This window comes from Rhinichthys klamathensis, unplaced genomic scaffold (assembly GCF_029890125.1).
Source record: "Rhinichthys klamathensis goyatoka isolate OS25496 unplaced genomic scaffold, OSU_Roscu_1.1 h1tg000020l_1, whole genome shotgun sequence".
Lineage (NCBI taxonomy): Eukaryota > Metazoa > Chordata > Actinopteri > Cypriniformes > Leuciscidae > Rhinichthys > Rhinichthys klamathensis.
The window spans coordinates 2,914,418-2,935,980 of record NW_026606571.1 but is presented as its reverse complement, the minus strand read 5'-3'; the positions used below and the strand labels follow the sequence as shown (position 1 = coordinate 2,935,980).

At 37.0% G+C, this 21,563-nt stretch overlaps 1 protein-coding gene across 12 annotated transcripts in view; it reads left to right on the top strand.

Annotated features, from left to right (window-relative positions):
* camta1a (calmodulin binding transcription activator 1a) overlaps positions 1-21,563 on the top strand; it is a 496,299-nt gene that overhangs the window by 17,453 nt on the left and 457,283 nt on the right. The gene's annotated exons all lie outside the window — the stretch shown is intronic.

Here is a 21,563-nt window from a genome sequence, read left to right as displayed (position 1 = left end):
TTTAAAAACGAACGCTTGGTGACGTTACTTGTACTTCAGGGAGATGTTTTACATTAGATTAGTGCGTCATTCACTTGGCTTCTTCATATTTCTATCAGGATCGGTGGATCATCAATACAAACTCGGGATTTTACGCAAATGATGATAATTGACTGTAAGAATGTAAGCAGCTGATTTTAAATTCTAAAGCATGACCGTTTTTTGTTGTCATTTTTTTTAACGAGATTGTCCAATGCTTGCATTATTTGGTACAAAGTGCAAATAAAATGTTTAATGGCAAACACGTTTCCTGGTTGATTACCTGTTCATACAATATGAGGGCCTATTGGTTCTGTAAAGCCCTATGTTATATTTTTTAAAGATTCATGTTTTCTAATAAGTGTCAACCGGTTATGTAGCCTACGACTGTCTATCTGTGACTGTGACATCAGGTATATTAAAGCAACACCATGTGATTTTTCCTCAGCGGTCGCCCTACAGGTTGGAAGCAGAATTGTCCATTACTGCTGTCGTAAATAATTTAGCCTTCCGCAGCCGACTGTCGCACGCGCACGCTCGCTGTTTATCCAGCACCAGCTTTGGAATCAACAATGGCAGACATCCCAACCTGCAAGAAGTCATTTCAGGGAGGTATATCTTGGTGACTGGATTGTTGACGGGGGGGGGGGGGGGGGGGCATGCGGCTGGTGGCGGGTTGACTAGCTTTCGTGAGGCACACTCGCAAGGTCTCTCGCTCTCTCTCTCTCTGCCGTGCTCGCGCTATGTATGTTATGCGCGCAGTATGTTCTGTCTCGCATGCGCGCTCTAGATTCCGGCAGATCTGAACTAATTTGCGGGCATCAGGGAGACGCATGAGACTCCCGGGAGACTTGGGAAGGGATGTCTGCAATGGCCACAGACAATTTGAGGAAGTGGTGGGGGAAGTGACGAATGCCGTAAAGCAGTCGAATTTTGTAGTTCTTTTTGTGCACGGGTTCCTACCCGAAACCCGAAGTTACATAGTGCCAGTAAAAGCGATACAGACCACGTCAGGCTATGGCAGACGTGTCATTTTACTTATTTTAAGTCGATGTACCATCACAAGGGTCTTGGAAATATATTATGAAGGTTGAAAAACGACATAGTGTTACTTTAAAAATCCAATTGTTTATTCATCCACCATCGCATTGCGTGTTCATGTAGGCTACTGGATAAAAATGGTTACAAATATTAACACATATAGGCTAGCTGCATAACAATAAAAAAACACACTGCTATAAATCTGTGCAATTATAATAGGCTGTAATAAAATAAATAAAACACCCAGCAGAGAAGTGATATGAACATGTAGGCCAATTGCTTAAATACGCTCTTGAGCACATAGCCTACATTATAATATTTGCTATAGATCAACATAACATCTGTTTTAGTAAAAAAAAAAAAATGTTTTTTTTTTTTTCACATTGCAGCGCTGCACGGATTTTATTCCCATTGTACGCACATAACCCAATGGCCAGGGCTTGCTATTTGGTAGCCTGTCTTATTTGTCATCGTGGTTTTGCTTAAAAATAAAATAAAACACACTTTCGGAGTTATCCTTGTTTTACTGAAATACAGGGAATTATCATAATTTGTGTAAAATCCCGAGTTTATGTTTATTCACTGATCCCACTGGAAAAACGAAGAAGCATAAACGAATGATGCAAAATGAAGGTGCTCTGCATGACATGCGGAAAAATATTGTCTAAATCAGCCCACGTAGAAATGATCTCTCCTTTGATCAGCCAGTAATTTCATGCAGTCATGCTCATTGCCCACCAAAAGTGGCACTGACTTATCTGCAGGGTAAATTAATATAGTATAGCTAGGCTAAATCTCAAACAGTGTATTATTTATCAGCAACATATTTTGTGATATCGCCAAGCAATAAAACTGCTCAATATTAAAGCTTACAATATGACTTTTTGTAAAGCTGCTTTGAAACGATGTGAATTGTGAATACATTTTGACAGTAACTTCATCTAACTTCATTCGTAAGTTCATCAAAACATTATCCAATTGATCGTTACTGAAATCGCAATGGTTATCACTTAATATCTTAATATAGTACGGCCAAACAGCGTCATAGATAATTCATAAACTCGTACATAAAGGAATGCGAATGCTCGTGCCTCAAGCGTCTTAGCCAATAAGATTGCGGTATTATAAACCAATAAAATCGGGTGTGGGCGGAGCGACACGTGTCGCCCCACCTAAAAGTGTCGCCCCGCCCCATCGTCCAGACTGCACTCTGGGGCTACTCTAGCTGCTTCTTTTCCTTTTAATAGCGGTTTGGCAAACCCAATTGAAGGTGCATACTGCCACCTACTGCATGACACCTGCATGACAGCTGACATAATCTAAACGATCGGGATTGAAGCCGATACCGAACAGTTAAAAAATGCTTAATCGGCCCTGATAATGATTCTTGACATCGGCTCGAGACATCCCTATTTATTTGTATTGGCTAATAACAAAATAACAAAATAATTAAATAAATGCATTTAATGCTATTAAAAAAAACCACTAGAAAAAAAATAATTTAAATGCTAAAGGTGAATTTAGGTATCACAAAATGATGTACAATATGAAAAACATATTCATTTTGAGTAGTGGTGCACGATATATCGGCCGCCAATATAATATCGGCCGATATGGTCAATTTTTTACACATCGGTATCGTTCCGATGTCAAAATAGGGCCGATGTGAACAGGCCGATAATCATTCCTGTGTATTTGACGTGTGTGTAGGTGTGAGTGTGGGGGCGGGGATGTTTGTTTTTGCACGAGCACATTACAAGCGCAAGTCCTGTCAGTTTAAACATCAAGCGCAAGAAGACTGGAACTTGCGCGCTGTTTTCTGTCAGCCTTACTAATACCCAGGGGGCAAAACACCTGTTTTTTAGGAAATCAGACATGGGGTGCTGTAAAAGGTTAAAAAAGGTTAATATAAAAATGAAATCTATGATGTCTGAGGACCACAACCTGGGTGGACAACCCGGTCAACAAGCTGCTGGAAACTTGTAATTAGGGTCAAAACAATGCTACCTCAAATTCTGCTTTAACTCCCCGGAATCACCCAAACATGCTAAAAAGGTTTAATTTTATTCATGAATCCTAAGCCATATCTCCCTGCTACTTTACTTTACTTTATGCTAGAAACAAACTGAGCACACCTTTCAAAAGAGTGGAAGATAAGCTTGCATCTGATGCCTTGATTGTACGTGTAATTAGAATGTAAGAGTATACAATGTCTCTTAATTCATTGGGTGATTCCGGGGAGTTAACCCCTTAAAACCGCCGGCGAGACACCCCGATTATGACACAAATTCATAATCAAATGACTAAGCAACCACTGAATGGAAAACCACAAATTATGTATCATTTTAAAGCTTAGAATCTCAGCTTTTTAATGCATCTAATCACTTTGATCAACTCCTAACGAGTGCTGAGTAATTCCTCTAAAATGGAGTGTACCGCCAACAAGCGCCACCTAGCTACAAAAAAAAAAAAAAAATATTTTTCAAAAATATGACTTTGATCAACTTAAAATAGGTGTCATTTGAAAGCTTAGAGTCTGAAATGTACAATGAATGCCTATTTGATAAACTCCTAAGTAGTGCTGAGTTATTTGCTGATAAATACCACAAAAAAAAATCATAATTTATGAAGTACTTTTTTGTACTACATCCTGCAATATGTCAAATACATCATACAGTTCAGATAGTCATGTGTCATATGTCATTTGAAAGGTCTCAATGAGTAGAATACAACAAGCATAATTGTTCCAGGCTTTTTACTAAACTTGAGTGAGGTTTTGTACAAGAAGCCCCTCAAGGGACCCATATGTAAATCATATATGGATGCTTAATTTAAGACACATTTCCGCTCCTAACTTCATGAAACATGCTCAGATTGTGGAAAATGACACATCATTATTCACAGCAGATTCTTACGATCAAAATGGAACATAATCCATCACTCAGAACTAAAGATATTCCTCAAGGAGTTCTTAACACACACAAAAATACACAGACGCACAGCCAAGCAAGGTAACTTAGACTTGGCATTTTCACTTGTATCTTCGTGAAACATACATCGATCATGAAAAACGACACATCATTATTTACAGCAGGAGCTCACGATTAAAAATATCCCAAACTCAATATATTCCATCAATCAGATCTAAAGATATTCCTCATGGCATTCCAACACAAAAAAATACCACAGACGCACCTAGCCAAGTATATACTGGTGAAGAGCTCGCGTTGGTTTTTCGCTTATAACTTCATGAAACATGCACAGATCGTAGAATATTGCACAACATTATTTGAGCAGACTCTCACGATTAAAAAGAGCCCAAACTCAGCATAACCCATCACTCAGATTTTAAGATATTCCTAATGGAGTTGTAACACACGAACCCACACAGGCACACATACTGTAGAGCCTTGTATATAGATGCAGCACTGCTGTCGCGTTTTCACTCATAACTCAATGAAGCATGCATACATCGTGGAAAATGGCACATCGTTATATACAGCAGATTGTTAAGATTAAAAACAGCCCAGACTCACCATAATCAATCACTCAGATCTAAAGATATTCCTTATGGACTTCTAACACATGAAGTTGCCCTATGCGCACCAATGAAGTAGCAGTAGCAGTGATGCTATGTTGTTTTGATGTAACGTTTCAGCTCATAACTCCACGGATTGTGAAAAATTGAACATCTTTATTGACAGCAGATTCTTACGATTACAAAGAGCCCAAACTCAACATAATCCATTGGGTTGATCGCGAGATATACCTCACGAAGTGATGCATACTTGGCTAAAAAACATGTCTCTCTTTCCGGGATGCAATGTGTTTTCCAATGTTCCCGGAGCCATCCGTGCTTTTTTTCAAACGTGGAATAACACAAAATATGTATCATCTTAAAGCTTAGAATCTCAGCTTTGTAAAGATCTAACCACTTCGATCAACTCTGAATGAGAGCTGACTAGTCCCTCTAAAACGGAGTGTACCGCCGGCGGGGGCCACCTAGCTGCGAAAATATTAATTTTCATATTTTTCAAAAATATTGCCTTGATTAACACAAAATAGGTGTCATTTGAAACCTTAGAGTCTGAACTTTATAGTGAATGTAGTCAATTTGAAAAACTCCTAAGTATTGCTGAGTTATTTGCTGATAAATATAAGTTCTTTTTTTCATAATCTATAACATACTTTTTTGTACTATGTACTGCAATGTGTCAAAAACATCATACAGTTAATGAAACATTCACAGACCGTTGAAAATGGCACATAATTTTTTACAGCATATTATTACAATTAAAATGAGCTCAAAATTAACATAATCTATTGCCTTTGTGACAAGATATTCTCAATGGAGAGACCATTTTAAGAATTAAATTTAGGGGGCGTCAATAACTGAACAAAAAGGCTGTCTTGGTTCCAAATGCTGTAACTTTTGATTCCTTTATCCAATCACCAGAAAATTTTATCCAGATGCAGCTCACATGTAGAGGGACTTCACCAAAAAATAATTTATTTCCTTCCTAAGTTATTCCATGTCAAATAAGAAAGATATGCAAAATCATAATAAAAATTATATATATATTTTGTCTTCTATAAGCAGTTTCTAGGCAGGAGAATGTCCAAATGTAATGTAATTTATATTTTCAAAAAATTTGAAAAGTGTTCTATCAAACGATACCTACCTTTTGGGTCTCCTTTGTTATAGTTTTGGAGTTATGAGTCTTTACTTTTATGTGTGTCACTCAGACAAAAGAACTCTTCAGGGCTTAATGGGGTTGAAGCAGAATTTGAAGTAGCATTGTTTTGACCCTAATTAAATAAGTTTCCAGCAGCTTGTTGACCGGGTTGTCCACCCAGGTTGTGATCCTCAGACATCATAGATTTCATTTTTATATGACAACCTTTTACAGCAGCCCATGTCTGCTAAACCCCCTTTGCCCCCTGGGTATAAGGCGTATTTTTGTCCCGCCAAAGCCTTATTTGACCGGTGAGTGATGTAGATGACTGACTGCTGCGCTTGTTTAACTGAGAGAACGAGCAGAGAGAGTGAAAGCCCCAGTCGCGCGCGTGCACTCTCACCGGCTTCAAACTGTCTTGCTCTCTCTCCCTCCCTCGCGCATATTAATGAATTGAGTTGACTGAATATCTTTGAGAATACACGATGCTAAAAGGTCGGAAGACCGAAGTTTTTTTTTTCTGAACTACCACTGGTTGTGAATTGTGCTAAAATAATGTTGCCTATTTTCTCTGAAAAGCTTTCCACACATTCAGATGACATAAACCACACTTTCAATAAACAAAAAACAAATCTATCTAGTGATGAAATGTTTTCTGTGTTGAGACAAATCTTGTGTGATGTCCTAAACTGCCTGGATAATCACACCGATTCGCGAACTAATGACTCCTTTGAACCGATTCACTTTAATGAATGGTTAAAACAACTGATCTGTCCAACACTGAACTCAAGAGACATAAATCGGAAACACTTTACAATAAGGTTCCATTTATTAAAGTCTAGTTAACATTAGTTAACATTCTATTAATATTAGTTTCTATGCGGATTTACTCCATGACAAAACCACCCCAGTCATTCTAGAATGATTCATTCTTTTCAAATAGAGCTATTCAAGTCATCTGGTGAAATTGTTTTTATATCGCAGAAAAATAAAATATCGCAATGTCATTTTTTACCAATATCGTGCAGCCCTAATCCTCGCTATGTGTTTTCTATACAGAGATATCGACATCGGTAAATATCGGTATCGGCCATAACAGCAATATTAATATCGGTTATCGTTATCGGCCACAATTTTCACATCGGTGCATCACTAATTTTGGGATTGGCTAAATAGAATATTTGTGTTATTAAAATATTAGTGTGTAAAAATAGCAGAAATTAGCATGCACTTAAATATACAAAATTGTCCAAATGATCTTAATATTGTCTGATAACCGATGTGATAATGATAGTGCTAATTATGTTATGTGGCATGTTGTTAAATGTTATGATTTCATTTGATTATTCTCTCAATCTTTTTTTTTTATTAAAAAATAAATTAAACCATATAGATTCCAGAAACATGGGATACATAAAAAAATTAAATAAAAAAATGTAATATATGGGGGAAAAAATAAATATCATTTCATAGGATCCTACTCAGCCTCATATTATTTATATGACCCCCTTTACACCTGCCAGTGCCATCTGCTTTCTCATTGTTCATATTAAAGTATCATAAAAGCTAATTTTAATGAACTGCATTTTGTGCAATTTACATTTGTAAAACAGAAGTTTAGTTAATCGATTTGGGATTAATCTTTTTTTCTTAGTATTAAATTATAGCATTGATGAAACTAGGTGGGGGATTTCCAGTTCCCAGCATGCGTTGCAAGGAACTGAATGGGGATAATTTTTGTTGAAATTAAGTGCTGTTATCTTTTTTTTAGCAATATGAGAAAAGGGAGAGACTTGTTTATTCTGTTTAATGTTTTATGTTGGGATTTAGAAGTGTTGTTGGTGTTTTGTGGAATTACCACTGTGGTGAATAGTGGTGCCTATGCTTAGGTTGTGGAGCTTCCATGCTTATGCTACTTCATTTGAAAACCAGTTACTGTGCAAGAGCAAATGAAGTGCCTAAATTTTTCTCTCTCCACCTCCATCATGCTTTATACCAACAACACACTTTTCATAAGGTAAATAAAAGTTTCATATAGCATGCTAACGTGCTATTGCCTGCTAACTGCAAAATATTTTTTGGGGGGTTAGTTTGATGTGTCAGATTTGGTTGGGTTGGTTTGATGTGTTTGATTCGGTTGGGTTAGTTTGTTTTTGTCTGATTTGATCGGGTTAGTTTAAAATGTCTAAATTTATTGTTTACACTGTTTTCGGCTACACAATGTATTATAATTTATTGGGTATTTGAGTTTACGGTTTAATTTAATGTTTAGAAATCCCATTTCATATGTGTAGAAACCCTGTCCACAATTGAATGAGGTTGTGTTTGTGTGTGTGTGTGTGTGTGTGTGTGTGTGAAAGAAAGTCAGTCAAACAAACAGGTTTGGAACAACATGAGGGTGTAAATGATGATAGCATTTACATTTTTTTTGGTGAACTCTTCTATTAAAAAAATCAAAAGAAAAAGCCCTGTGTAAACATGTAGATTAGACAGAGGTCTCTATATTTAAACAACAGAAGCTATTCTGATTCTTCTGAAACAGCACCGTCCTTTTTCTCAGGGAATTAAATATTAGGGGCTTTCGCACCGGATAGTTCTAGGAACTAACCACCAGGGTGATTCCCAGGGAGCTAATGGTTCCCCTAGGAACGTTTTCTGGTTGCATTCGCACCACCAGTAGGAACTCTAAAGTGACGTAAGCCTCACTTGTTGTTGTGACTTTTAATTTTGACGGCGCGCCCTTTTTGACGACCTCTATATGGCGCAGAGAGCCTGAGCTCACAGTGCTCGCATTCTCCGTGTTCATTAGTTTACGATCTGTCTAACAGTCCTGTCTAATAGCCTATGTTATTAGATAGAACTATTATACGTAGAAAGTAGACAGTAATATAATGAAAAGTTAGTAGCGTATGCCGTGTGGTTGATGTCTAGTGTTGCTAGCTGAGCAGAAATACATAATCATGTTTCTCTTGGTCCCCTCAAAGTTGCGTTGGATTTTCTCCTCAGCGTAAAGGTTAAGAGGCCCAAAGTTAGTTTCTGGAGTAAACATATAGGCTATAATCTGTGTGTTTACACAGCCTTTTTAAAAATGGCGTTCGGCCAATTAGCATATACTAAAGGTGATGATACACAGGGCAACTTTTTGAGCAATGTTGCTGGGCAATGTTGGCATCAACGGGCAACCAGATGAGACACGGGGCCCACGACCGATCTAAATTATCCAGATAGAAATGTATTGCCTATTTTCAATGGGAAAGTGCCCAAGCAACAATCGCTCGGCAAGATTGCCCAGCAACATTGCTCAAAAAGTTGCCCTGTGTATCATCACCTTAACGTCACGGATAGTTCCTATAGTGCTGGTTTAGACCCTACTCTGAAGTAGGAGCTACATTAGTTCCTCCAAAAGAGTTCCTAGAACTTCCTGCGGTGCGAATGCGCCAAAATCCGGGAACTTCTGCCAATAGTTCTAGGAACTATGAAAAGGTTCCTCTGGTGCGAAAACCCCTTTAGATGACAGCCCAATCTCTGGACAGCACAAGCTTGCCTGAGAAGTCTGTGGCCCCACCAGGCCTTAGTTTAAATTGAGTTCATCAGTTGAGCTGTGATAGCAGGATCAGAGGTTCTGTGCAACGGCAGACTTCTAACAAATAGCCCAATGGCTACGGCTCTTCAATAAGAGAAGCCAGAAATTCATTGATGGAGAAAAAGATAGGGTTTTACCAGATCATTCCAAAAAAAAAAAGAAAAAAAAAGGGAAGCCCAGTCTTCTCATCCCATTTTATGATTGTGCTATTGCTGTATATTTTATGTCTACTATATAAAAGCTGAGGAATATTTCATCATAATAGCAATCTGATTATTATTTCAAGTCAATTCTCTTCCTATTTGGTCACAAGAACATTATTAGATCACTATTGAATGGATCGATACCGCAGCTGAGAGTGGTTTTGCAAATAGTGTCTCTTCTAATGTTTAGTGATTTTATGGGTGGGGAATGCTATAGTCTCTTATGTTTTCATTATGTTCAGGGTGACACTGCCAATTGCCTACAGCATGTTACGGGGGATGCATATTGAAGCAAATGTCAATAATGTATTTGTGAATTTTGACAACTAAACCTAAGCTCTGAAATGGGGGCCACATAATCGTAATCGCCTTTGAAAGTGTCTGCATTGGTTTAATGTGCTATTGATATTTTAAAACGTGATTGATGATAACTTTTATATTGAAGGTTGAATAAAATGTCCATTGGATCTTGCCGAGGGAAGCAACAATTAAAAGCAAGTGTCACTCACTGCAGAGGTACACACACAAACAGAGAGAGAGAGAGAGAGAGAGAGAGAGAGAGAGAGAGAGAGAGAGAGAGAGAGAGAGAGAGAGAGAGAGAGAGAGAGAGAGAGAGAGAGAGAGAGAGAGAGAGAGAGAGAGAGAGAGAGAGAGAGAGAGAGGCGAGTTTTGCGTTGTGGATGATATTGATTTTAGATTTGTTTTTTTCAGACCTCTCAAGTTTCATGACCCACACTTGTCTCCAGGGTGAGACTAGCTCAAGCTGGCGTGACTGATATTGTTAAAGCTCCTAAACCGTCTCCTTCAGGAGTGGCATCTCAGATAATCTCAGGATCAGTCGCCTTCTCCCCATAGAAATATATGTCCACTTCTATGTGACACACTTGTTGTCCTCTTATTAGGGGTGGGCATGAATACCCAAATACTAGGGATGGGCGATATGGACTTAAAAATATATCACGATATTTTCTGGCATTTATTGCGATAACGATATCAACGACGATATAAATATAATACCATATTCACCACTGTTTTTGGCTACAAGTGATAGCTGCATGCAAAGTAAAATGTACCCTTCATCAAATAGGCTCCTATAAAATACCAATTACCGTACATAAAAAAAATTAAAAAAACAGTTGCATATATAGCCTACGTTTCTTCTGTAAAAGTGCAGATAATGTTTAAATAGTGCAACTATACTGAAAAACATCACACAGTAATAATTCAAATCATTTACAAGTTTGAAATGTAAAAAAACTAACAACGAATAGTTAGTTATATACTAATACTACTACGAATTCTGATACTAATAACAATATAAACCGCACTAAGGATTGATGAGCTGCTGGGTTCATGAATATTATCACGTCTGCGTTTGCGCATTAGTTTCTGCTTGCTATTAAAAGCTGAATAATTCCAAATGAACTCCATTATTTTTACAGGAAAATACAACAAATAATATAATTTACATGTAGATGTCATGTACACTTCAATTCTGCGTGCAGGGCTCGAATTTCGGTGCGGGATTGCGGGTATTGCGCATAATTCTAATCATTCCCGCAGGTCTCCCATTTATAATGCGGGAAATTCCCGCAATCGTAATCCACACAGATTATAAAATCAAATCATTATTTTAACAACTCTCTGCCAGACGCAATTTCACAAACAGCGTGAGTGTTCAGCGGTGCCGCGTCTTCTATCTCTTCTCTCAAAATGTGTTGTGCAAGGCAAGCATCAAGCGCTGCAGTGATAATACACACTCGCGTTTAGGAGTCGGGACATGAATATTCACTTGCACATCGGGCCAGCAGTGCATCGTGACTGAAGTTTACCATTTGCACGTCTTTTTAAGTCTTACCAGTTTAAACATTCAAGCGATTTTAAACTAATCAGTGCTCGCCCGCTCTCTGAGAGATTATTTTCTAAGCGCACATTCATAGAAAATCCGCCTCAAAAACAGCTGGCCAGTAACAAAAGTTATTTTTCGCGGATTATATTGCGGTCTTCGTGAGTATACTCTAAACATAGTCGCTTGCCACGCATGCCAGTATAAACACAGGATCCTTGCACTAGCTCTTAAAGTGACGGCAGCCATATGTGTGTGTCATTAATTTTGTTGTCAAAACAACAAAAGATAGCTTTAACCCTCTGGGGACCAGAAACGCGCCGGCGCGTTTTGCTCGTTTTTTTTCACATAGCAGAAAAATAGACTTAAAGTACTACCATCATTTCTGTTCATATAGAGTTAAGAAATATGAGAAAATAATCTGTTAAATGTCTACTTTTTTATGTGCCCACATACAATCGAAATAAAATATTGTGCTTTTGTAAAATAAAGAAAATAAACAGGGTGTGCGTTCTGCCTCTCGGTCACCGTGAACTTTTTTTCTGGAGCACGTCTCTAATCTTCAACACAACTCAGCTAATACTATTCACCCAGCCATAAGCAATATATCTTTTAAATCATTTGAGTTTGTACTTTTAAATGATCCGATTCAAAACTAAAATTATTATTCTCCGTTTATGTCATCTATATAAAAAGAGATCGTTCTCTCAGCTGATTATCTCTGGTAATGTGACACGCCCACGGAGAGCACGCGCTATTCAAACGCAAATATGTGAAGCAACACATTGAGACGCGTTAACGCCCATAAACTCTGAAAACACACATTATTTTTTAGTCAGATTAATCTACTGTCGTCTTGCGCGGCTATATGAGGAACAATCCTGGGACATTTACCACTGGGTTTATTTTCACTTCGAGGATGAACAGATTCAGCTGAGAAGTAAGTGTTTTTTGTTCTAATCGCGATATAGAATCACGTAGTGTCTGTAAACGGAAAAATAGCATACTGTTAAATGTGAATCATGTTTGTGTGTGTGTGTGTGTGTGTGCATGAATGAATGAATGAATGAATGAATGAACGCACAGATACGCACTGTTACAGACTAAATAACAGACAACATTTCGTTGACTCGTTTTGGATAAAGTTTTTACTCTAAAATAGACATCAAATAAGCTTTTTTTAGGAGTTTCTGCTCATATGTTAAATATATAGTATGTTTTGTCAATAAACTAATCAACTAAGATATTATAGTGTTTGTTCAAGCTATATCAAAATAATGAATCCTCAACTTTGAAATATGTATGATCAAACTAAGACATTTATGGAGAAAGACAATTTTCTTTTCAAGATGTTTCCAACTCTAACTTTGAACTTTGAACTGAAATAAAACCATGTCTATATGGTGAAGGGTGTGTGATAGAAGTGTCCAGACGTATGCACCCTGTATTTTCCTTATATAAATCCAAACAATCTAAAAGCCATTCTTTTTTAAATCTCCTCATTCTTTGTGCAAGGCTCCTGTAATGATATGGCCTGATAGCACCTAATAGGGCCATTATGGGGAGGGTCTTTGTCTTTCTCAGGTGTGGAATGCCACACATATTAATGAGAGATCACGCCTCCTGCATAAAGCTTTCTCAAACAAAACACGTCATTAAAAATGTAAAAGACTTTATTGACTTATCTGAATGAGTAGTCAGGATGATTCTCACATAGTTTTGGAGCAAATATTCTTGGCTATGTGATACAATTTTCAAAAGTCTTGTGAAGAAATAATCAATATGTGTTTTGTGGTCTTATTTCAGCAACTTTCATTTTATTTTTTTCAATAACCACGCATAAACATTATTCTATTAAAAATACAAACATGTACATACATGTTGCTCAGATCTCATGGTAGCCAAGTTTGTGCTATATAGAGTGAATTTACACCTTTGCCATTAACATGTTTATAAATAACTGAAAAAAGCACAAATGTCAGTGCATGTCAAAACATCCCAAGGGCCCCAAAAACACTCTGGTCCCCAGAGGGTTAAGTTAAAGGAATCAGGATTAATAGCCTATGTATTTAATTTATTCAGGACTAAAATACTACCCAGTGTTATTTTCCATTTGATTACTTTATTCAGTTTCTGTACTAGTGTTAGACCTATTCAAAAACTTTTTCTCTTTATTTGTCTTTATTTGTATCTTTATTCTATTGTATTTATTTGTAATACTTTTTTCAATTTAATTAAACAATTTAAATCAAGCTTCCTTGTGTTGTGTAAATTTACAACCCCATTGTAAAAATGCAATGAGCGCAAACATTTAGGCAAGATAAATGTAATTTTGTTTGGAAAAAATGCTTTTCCCCGGTTGTACCGGTATATCGCAAACGATAACATATCGCCCATCCCTACCAAATACTTATTTAGACATAACAGCAATAACTGAACAGCAGGTTTTACACACAATGCAGGAGTCTTTAAAACATATATTAAATATATATTATATTTAGATAGTAGGCAATGGGTGATATGATCAAAATTCACGATATAAGTAATTTTTTTAAATAATTACTATATATGAAGATATAATTGTTTTTTCCTGAGGTTGTTGCGATATCAACATTTTAGAGACCTGAGATTTTATAATTCTTAACATCAATTTTGATTTCGCAGCAAAAACTAAAACTAGTCTAATTAATCTAAGAAAAAAGTTGAGTAAAGAGTCAGTAATAAAATAAGAACAAAGAAACTACGAGCAATATAACAAATGAATACAATTGAACAAAAAATCTATTTAAATGAACTGCTTCATATAGATCTATCTATCAAAAATAAGAAAGCCTGCAGAAATATTTTATTAAACTGATTCAGTCAAAAGTGAGTGATTGTTCTCATTCTTTTGTTAAGGATATAGCCTTATATATTTTCTCCCAACTATTTAAGTTAACTTAAGACCAGTGTTGTCACGGTACCAAAATTTCAGTATTCGGTACCAATACCAGTGAAAATCAACGGTTCTCGGTACCAATTTCGGTACCAAAAGCTTAATTTAGATCAAATTTACATATATTAAAGTGTATATCACAGTTACAAAGATGGAAACTGTAGTATTAAAAACACTTTACAATAAGATTCTATTTGTTAGATAACATTAGATAAAATTACCTAACAATAAACCATAGTTATATCCTGTAGCAATTATTCTCCTTGGGGTTAATTAAAAAATATCCCAATACATTTTTAAAATCAAAAGTTTTATCTGTTAACATTATTTAATGCACAATGAATGAAGTGAACAAACATGAACAATCAAGTGTTTGTATTAAATAACATTCACAAACATTAATTAATGTTGTAAAAACATATTGTTCACTCAATGTGTTGATGTTAACACATTAAGTAATGTTAATGAATAGTATCTTATTGTAGTGTTACCAAACTATACAGGAGATAAAACATGTTTTATTTGACTTAACTGTAGCCTACTTTTATTTAATCCAAAACTGCCAAAAAATGTCACTCTTGCCTATCTTCAAAATTTGGCTTAAAAATTTGAAATTTGTATGATATTTCAATCAGTTTATTGTATCTAATTGAATATCACCCAGCCCTTTTTTCAAAGACATTTTTCAAAAGGATTTTTTATTTTACTTGGCTGTTGTTTTAATTAACTGCAGCAATGCATACGCATATTGACAAACAATTAAGATAATGGACCCCCAAAGTATTTGGTTGATTTCAGTTGAGTACTTGATTAGACAAAATGACTAACGTAGCACGTGAAGCATCATTATTTTGTGGCTGACATGAAGTGGACAGACTGGTGCAGAGGGTAGTTGTCCTCCCTGAAATAATAAACAGCCCTGTTTGAAGAGATCACCACAGGCATTTCGAAAAGCAAAAAAGCAGCAACATGTCTTTTGGGAAATTCTATGTTTGCAGTTTGTAAGTGTTGGACTGGGGCCCATCCCACTTCAAACCCCACAACTCCCACAGTCCAACAGTTAGAAGTTGTGAGTTGGAAACGAGCCGTGTCTGTAGGCACAGCTGTGTCAAGACCCGCTGGTGTGATATTCTTTCCGTCCTACCTGCCCTTCTAATGAGAGAATTCCCTTCTGAGTGGGTGGCAAGCACAAGCAGAAGCAGAAAAACCTTTTCGGTCCCTCCACTAGTTCCTCATTTCTCTCTAACTCTCTCTTTGTGGGAGCTCTTTCTATAGGCTATCTATTATACTCTTGTGGTCCTCTACCATTCAACCATGCACCTGACTGGAGAGTTGCTTTCTCCTGATCAGGACTGCTGTAGTAATTGGCTGCCCCCTCAGCTCGGCTCAGCACAGCACATCTTCCAATATAACAGGCTACTGTTTCAGCCTGCCTTGCACTTTAGGATCTGACAACTAAATTGTTGTTCACCGGTAGGGAGACAGAATTATGTTAATGTCCACATTGTCACTGCTGTTTAGGCAAGAAAATAAAGGAAACAAGATGGCATATTAGAGGCTGGAGTTGCGCAGCAGGATGTGCCTTTTACATCCATGAGATCAAAGCGGCAAGGAGAGTCGTTATGGCTGAGGCCCAACAGACGTAGTCGTGGCTGGAGCTGGGTTGTTAAACTAGACTTCTTCCTCTGATAGTTTCTTGTTGCTGTGCAAGAGTGTCCCTGCTAGTTTTCACTCTCTCTCTCTCTAGATTGTATAGGTTGAGGTTAATCGTCTACTGTACCTTTTTTGTTTGTTTTTGTTTAAAAATGACCAATTGTTGAAACATTTAGCCATATAAAGGGAGCCACCTATTATAGCACAATCCTATGCTTGAACATGAGGTCACACACCATAATTAAATGTGGTTGTAATGCAGTTAGTTGTTATGGGAAGGAGGAGGCGGGAATCGGCGAACATTGAAAGACTTTTTAATAAAATAAATGAACCAATACAAAATTAAAAATAACTAAAATAACGCTCATAAGCTATCACGCCACCGACCTCGCGCCGTTCTCTCACGGCCCTCTGCCTCGTCCTGCTCGCCACTCTGGTCATTGTCGTCAATGTCAGCTGCCATTTATAAACTTTTTAGAAGTCATGATAAAATGTCCAGTTCAAGTGCTTTGTCTGGGGAATCTATTTTTACCAAAGTCATTATAGTGCAGGCTAAATTTTAAGTTTAAATTTAACATGTTCGATATACTTTTTAATCTACAAATTAAACTACTTTGTGTATGATCATTTTACAAATGAAGATATTCATTTGTTTTCTGTATTCATACAACCAGAAAATGATATAGGATGATGTTGCAGACACTAATGTAAAGTCAGCTTTTCCCATCTTAGCAATTAAGGTTTGGATTAAGATCGGGATACTGATGTTAGATCAGCAATTACGGACAGACTTATCTCGCTCATGGAACTGGAATTCCATGTTAATGTCTAAATTCATAATCGCTAAGCTTTCATCAGCCTTCTGCTTCGCCAATGTGTCTGCTCACAGTCGTAACAGCCCTTTTACCCTATGAATGTTTTTTTGTTGTTTGTTCTCTGGCGCTCTCCTCAATTTTATTTCTATTTTTTATGACGCTACAGCTCATTCCCAGTCCCAGAGCCGCAGTAATGTCAGATAAGGGTGTGTGTTGACACTGATAGACTGCTCTTTATTAAAGCAGCCAGCGTTAGAACTTTAGTGAATTAGCATTCTGCTCTGTTCTCTGTCTGCTTTTAACTGCGGAGCAATGAGCCCTCATTTCAATGCCATTCATTTTATTTGGTGAAAAAGGAGCACAGCCCAAACATCTCAAGAGGTCTTTCAAGTTGTGCTCTGGGAGGAGTTAGAAGGGATTTTATTAGTATGAGGGGTTTTTAATTAACAACCAGTCATCTAATCGGAGCAGTGAATGTTTTTCATTCTCCTGGATGTGTGCTTATATTCAGCACAAGTCAGATTCGAACCTGTCTTCAAGTCCCTAATAGCATTTTACACTGATAAACGTCTGCTTTTAATTCACGACGAATATGGTGGATGGCTTATTTGAGCTGTTTTACCATTTAATTATCATCCCTCACACTGTTTTATAATCATAATGTTCTGTTTCATTATTCTCAAAACAGATAGTAACTCAGTGAACCAACTGTCCTATGTGGATGCTCATATCAGTGTGCAAAAATGGCTCTGGAGCAGGAGCTTGGCTGGTTAGCATGGACCATAGACTTCAGATCACGTACTTATGGGATCCTGCACCAGTTGAGCAACTGCCAGTGAGATGAATGATAATGCTACTGCTAACCTTCCTTTAGGTTTTATAGACCTCCTTGCTCTGAAGTGAATGATGTCATCATCAGTGGGTGTGTCAAAGGGAATGTGTTTGTTGGCTCTGATGAGTGGCAGGCCTTGGTTATGGGCTGACTGTGTGTGCGTGGTCTGAAATGATTACAAATGGGCTGGTATTAGAGTCTTGGCCGGTCTTAGAGGGCTCCGCCTACACTATCTGATCTGTATTTGAGTTTGTCTGGAGATGACCAAGGCCTGTCACCACCCACCTGTCTTTGTAATCTTTCCTCAATAAGTGCAATAAGTATTCAGTTCTGGCTTTATTCTGCTTTGGAACACCCAGTTTTCACTACCCAAGCAATTCCTGATGGATAATATCAAGTGTCGCCGTACTTTTTTATTTTTGACAAGTATTCTGTTATGCTTAGAAATGTTACATTACAGACATAAAATAGGTTGTGAATGCCTTTTCATGTTGACTTTTGGCCATTTGACTTTTTTTGATGACTTAATGACTTAAATTATTGGGACATTATGTTTTTGATCTTACCTTTTCTTTTTTACTTTTGACACTGGTTGCTACAGATATTGTTTTTCTTTCTATGTACTGTGTGGGATGGCGGATTGTTGTCATTCGGGAGCAGGTGCTCTATGCTAATGTTAATTGAGTGAGTCAAATGATTCCAGATACCAGTCTCAGATCTCTACTGTAAAACTCATTTACCCTTGTACAATCGCTCCCATCAGTGTATACTACATTCAGCACATACTCCAGAATTCCAGAATTTTCTCCATACACCAAACAAAAGAGCACAGAGAGTCACACTGTTGTTTCATGGCATTATCAGGTAGTTGTAAACTTTTTGTTAGGACCTTGCTCTAGACTGGGATTACGTTCTTCTCAGTGAGCTGTTTTCCACCTTTTCTCATTCTTTAAAGATTTCACAGTCGTCCTTTAAGTCCATCTTCTCCAATATTGTCTTTTATAACTTTAGACATGCAAACATCTGAGAAAATTAAAAATAGAGGTGTTATAGAACGGACAGGCAGGGTGACTTTGCCTTTAAGAAGCACTGGGGACATGGGGGTTTGCCATTTGAAATGTACATCTTTGATTTCTGGTCGGCTTGTGCTTGAGACACGGCTCTTTGTTTTATATTCACAAACAGAAGTCCAAGCTTTCGTGGGGTTCTCAGACAAATTGAAAAGGGTTCAGGTAATAAGAAGCGCACACTTGAGAATCACATTCCTTGAATAAAGTATAAGGCTTTGTTGAGCACAGTCACTGTAAGACATTTTCAAAGGTGGCATAGCTATACAGGAAGGACAACTAAAAGTCAGTGCCTCTAAATTGAAACTCACTGTTCTACAAAAATCTTGAGGATGCTTTTATTTATTTATAAATATATTCTAGGCTATGTCTATAGAAAATGTTTATATTTTCACCTTACAACCCTCTACGGACACACTGAAGCTCGAGTCGCCATTGGCTACATTTTTTATTTTACTCACCATACTTTTTACATAGAATGCAAGAACAATGCAAATGAAAAAATTCTACATAAATGTAATATAAATATAAAATATAAATTTCAAACACTATTAAAGACAAGTAATCAGTCTATGATAAAATAAGAACAAATGAACACAATATAAAAAACAATAGATGTAAATGAAATAAACTGCTTTTCAGGTTTTTCAGTTAGATCTAACAGTTGTTAGATAAAGATTAGATAGATCCAAGAGCAGTGAGTGATTTTTAGCAGTGAGTCTGTTGTTTGATTAACATTAAAAACACAGATGGCAGAAATCTATTAGGCTGCTGTCACTTTAAGAAATAATGGATCCAGTATACTGCTATTGTCTTTATCGACTGTTGTTTATGTTAATCTAACTTAATTATGTTTACTAGGATACTCGCCATGACGGGTATTCTGACATAGTTTTGCGTGAAATTGTCAGTTCAAGCGCAAGACGTAAAATATACTGAATTCAGTATTCACGTGTCAGACACGCGTGAGTTATCTTTCACGTCTTCTTGCTAAAAAACACGTACAACTGATAAACTTTCATAAAAATGCAGCACTGGCCGATCACAGCACGAACCGTAAATAATGTATGATATTCTGTTTAGATTTTTCATGTTAATGTAAATGTCAAATATGACACAACAGGCTTTTGGGGAATATTTTCCATCTCTCAATTATCATTGATTTGCAATGAATGGTATATATGAGCCATAAAAGCCTGATAAATGTGTTTGTGTGTGTGTGTGTGTGTGTGTGTGTGTGTGTGTGTGTGTGTGTGTGTGTGTGTGTGTGAAATATGATACTCAACAAATAACACGTGTTTTTTATTTAGTATTATATTTAGGCCTATACATCAGGATTTTTTGGCTCATATAAGCAATTCATTGCAAATCATTGATAATTGAGAGATGGACAAATAAATGTTCTGTCTAAAAAAAAATTGAGATATAAAAAAAATATTTATCGCTTTATAAATGTCAGTTTTCCCCGTGGTATCAAAGATGGAATCGAATATCGATATTTTTTCAATTCACACTAATTCAGGGTGATACAAGAGACCTCCACATGGTGTAAGGGTGTTGCTAACCCTGTCAGAGTTTACTTTTTGCAGAAATGACTCAGAGACATGTTATCCCTAACTCAGCTAAGGGATTAACCCTCAAATTTAACCCCTTTCAATCACACCACTCTACCATTATAACACGAATTATAGCAAGTAAAACAAATCTGATCTGGCTTTGCAAGTTTGCAGACAGTGATAAGTGATGTTTTTGTACTTTTATTCGTTGAAAAAATATATATTATTTTGGGTGTGGAAGAAAAGAGAAGGAAAACTAGAGGAAAACTGTAATTTAAGGCCATATTTCTCAGTCCAAACAGATAACAAAATCCTATTCTTTGACATAAACAGATGTCTGCAATATCAAAGTTGATTGTCTGACAACTGGGGAAGTCACAACTGCACCAGTTTAGATGATGCCACTGTCATTTGAGAGAAGCAAATATCTTTCTCGCTGATGTGGAGAAAGAGGCCTTCACACCAGGGTTATTTAAATTTTGCATAACCATCCAACAGTGTAACATAAACTGTCAGACCTGGAGATGGGTAATTGGATGCAGCATATGTGTCTTGATTTGTCATCAGTGACGCGTGCGGCAGCGGAACACATGGTGACGTGTAAGCGCATTAGCTTAGACAGAGGAAATCGAACTGATTTGCATGCGTGCTCATAACCACATTTACAGGATTTGGTATAGCATCGCATTCACAAATGATAGATGATTGTTTGTCACAATTACAGCCTTAGGAAAATGGCGGGGGTGTATTTGACAGTGACTCAGGCATATTATGTCACATTTTTGACTCGCTGTTAGGACGTTTGTTATGGATTAGATATTCCGTCATTGTGCTGGTATTGAAATGTAGGTTGAGCTCACAAAGTACGTGAACATGAATTTGAGGCTTTGTGTAAATTCTTGTTTTATATTTATAAAACATTAATATGAACATCTATAGACAACTTATGCACATTTTTTGTTTGTTTGCTTCAGTTGTCCACATTGTAGGGCTCTAAGGCCATTCAGAGGGATATTGTATAATATAAATCGAGTTCTGATAAATAAATACACATATACTGTATATAATTTCATACATTGCATATACTCACTTCATTCAGGAAATAATTTCTGCTAGCAGGCGCCTGGCCAAGCCTTTTTTTCCCTTTCATCCATACTCCTGCTATACTGCGGGAGGTTTTAGGGGAATAGAATGTGAATGTCATGTGGGTGCAGCTGACAGGCAAATTTATAATCAGCAGTTGGTCGTATAAGGTGATTATAATTGGACTCAATTTACAGTTGTAGACAATTTCATTGTAATTTAGAAATTCCACTCTGAAAGTGAACTTTCATTTAA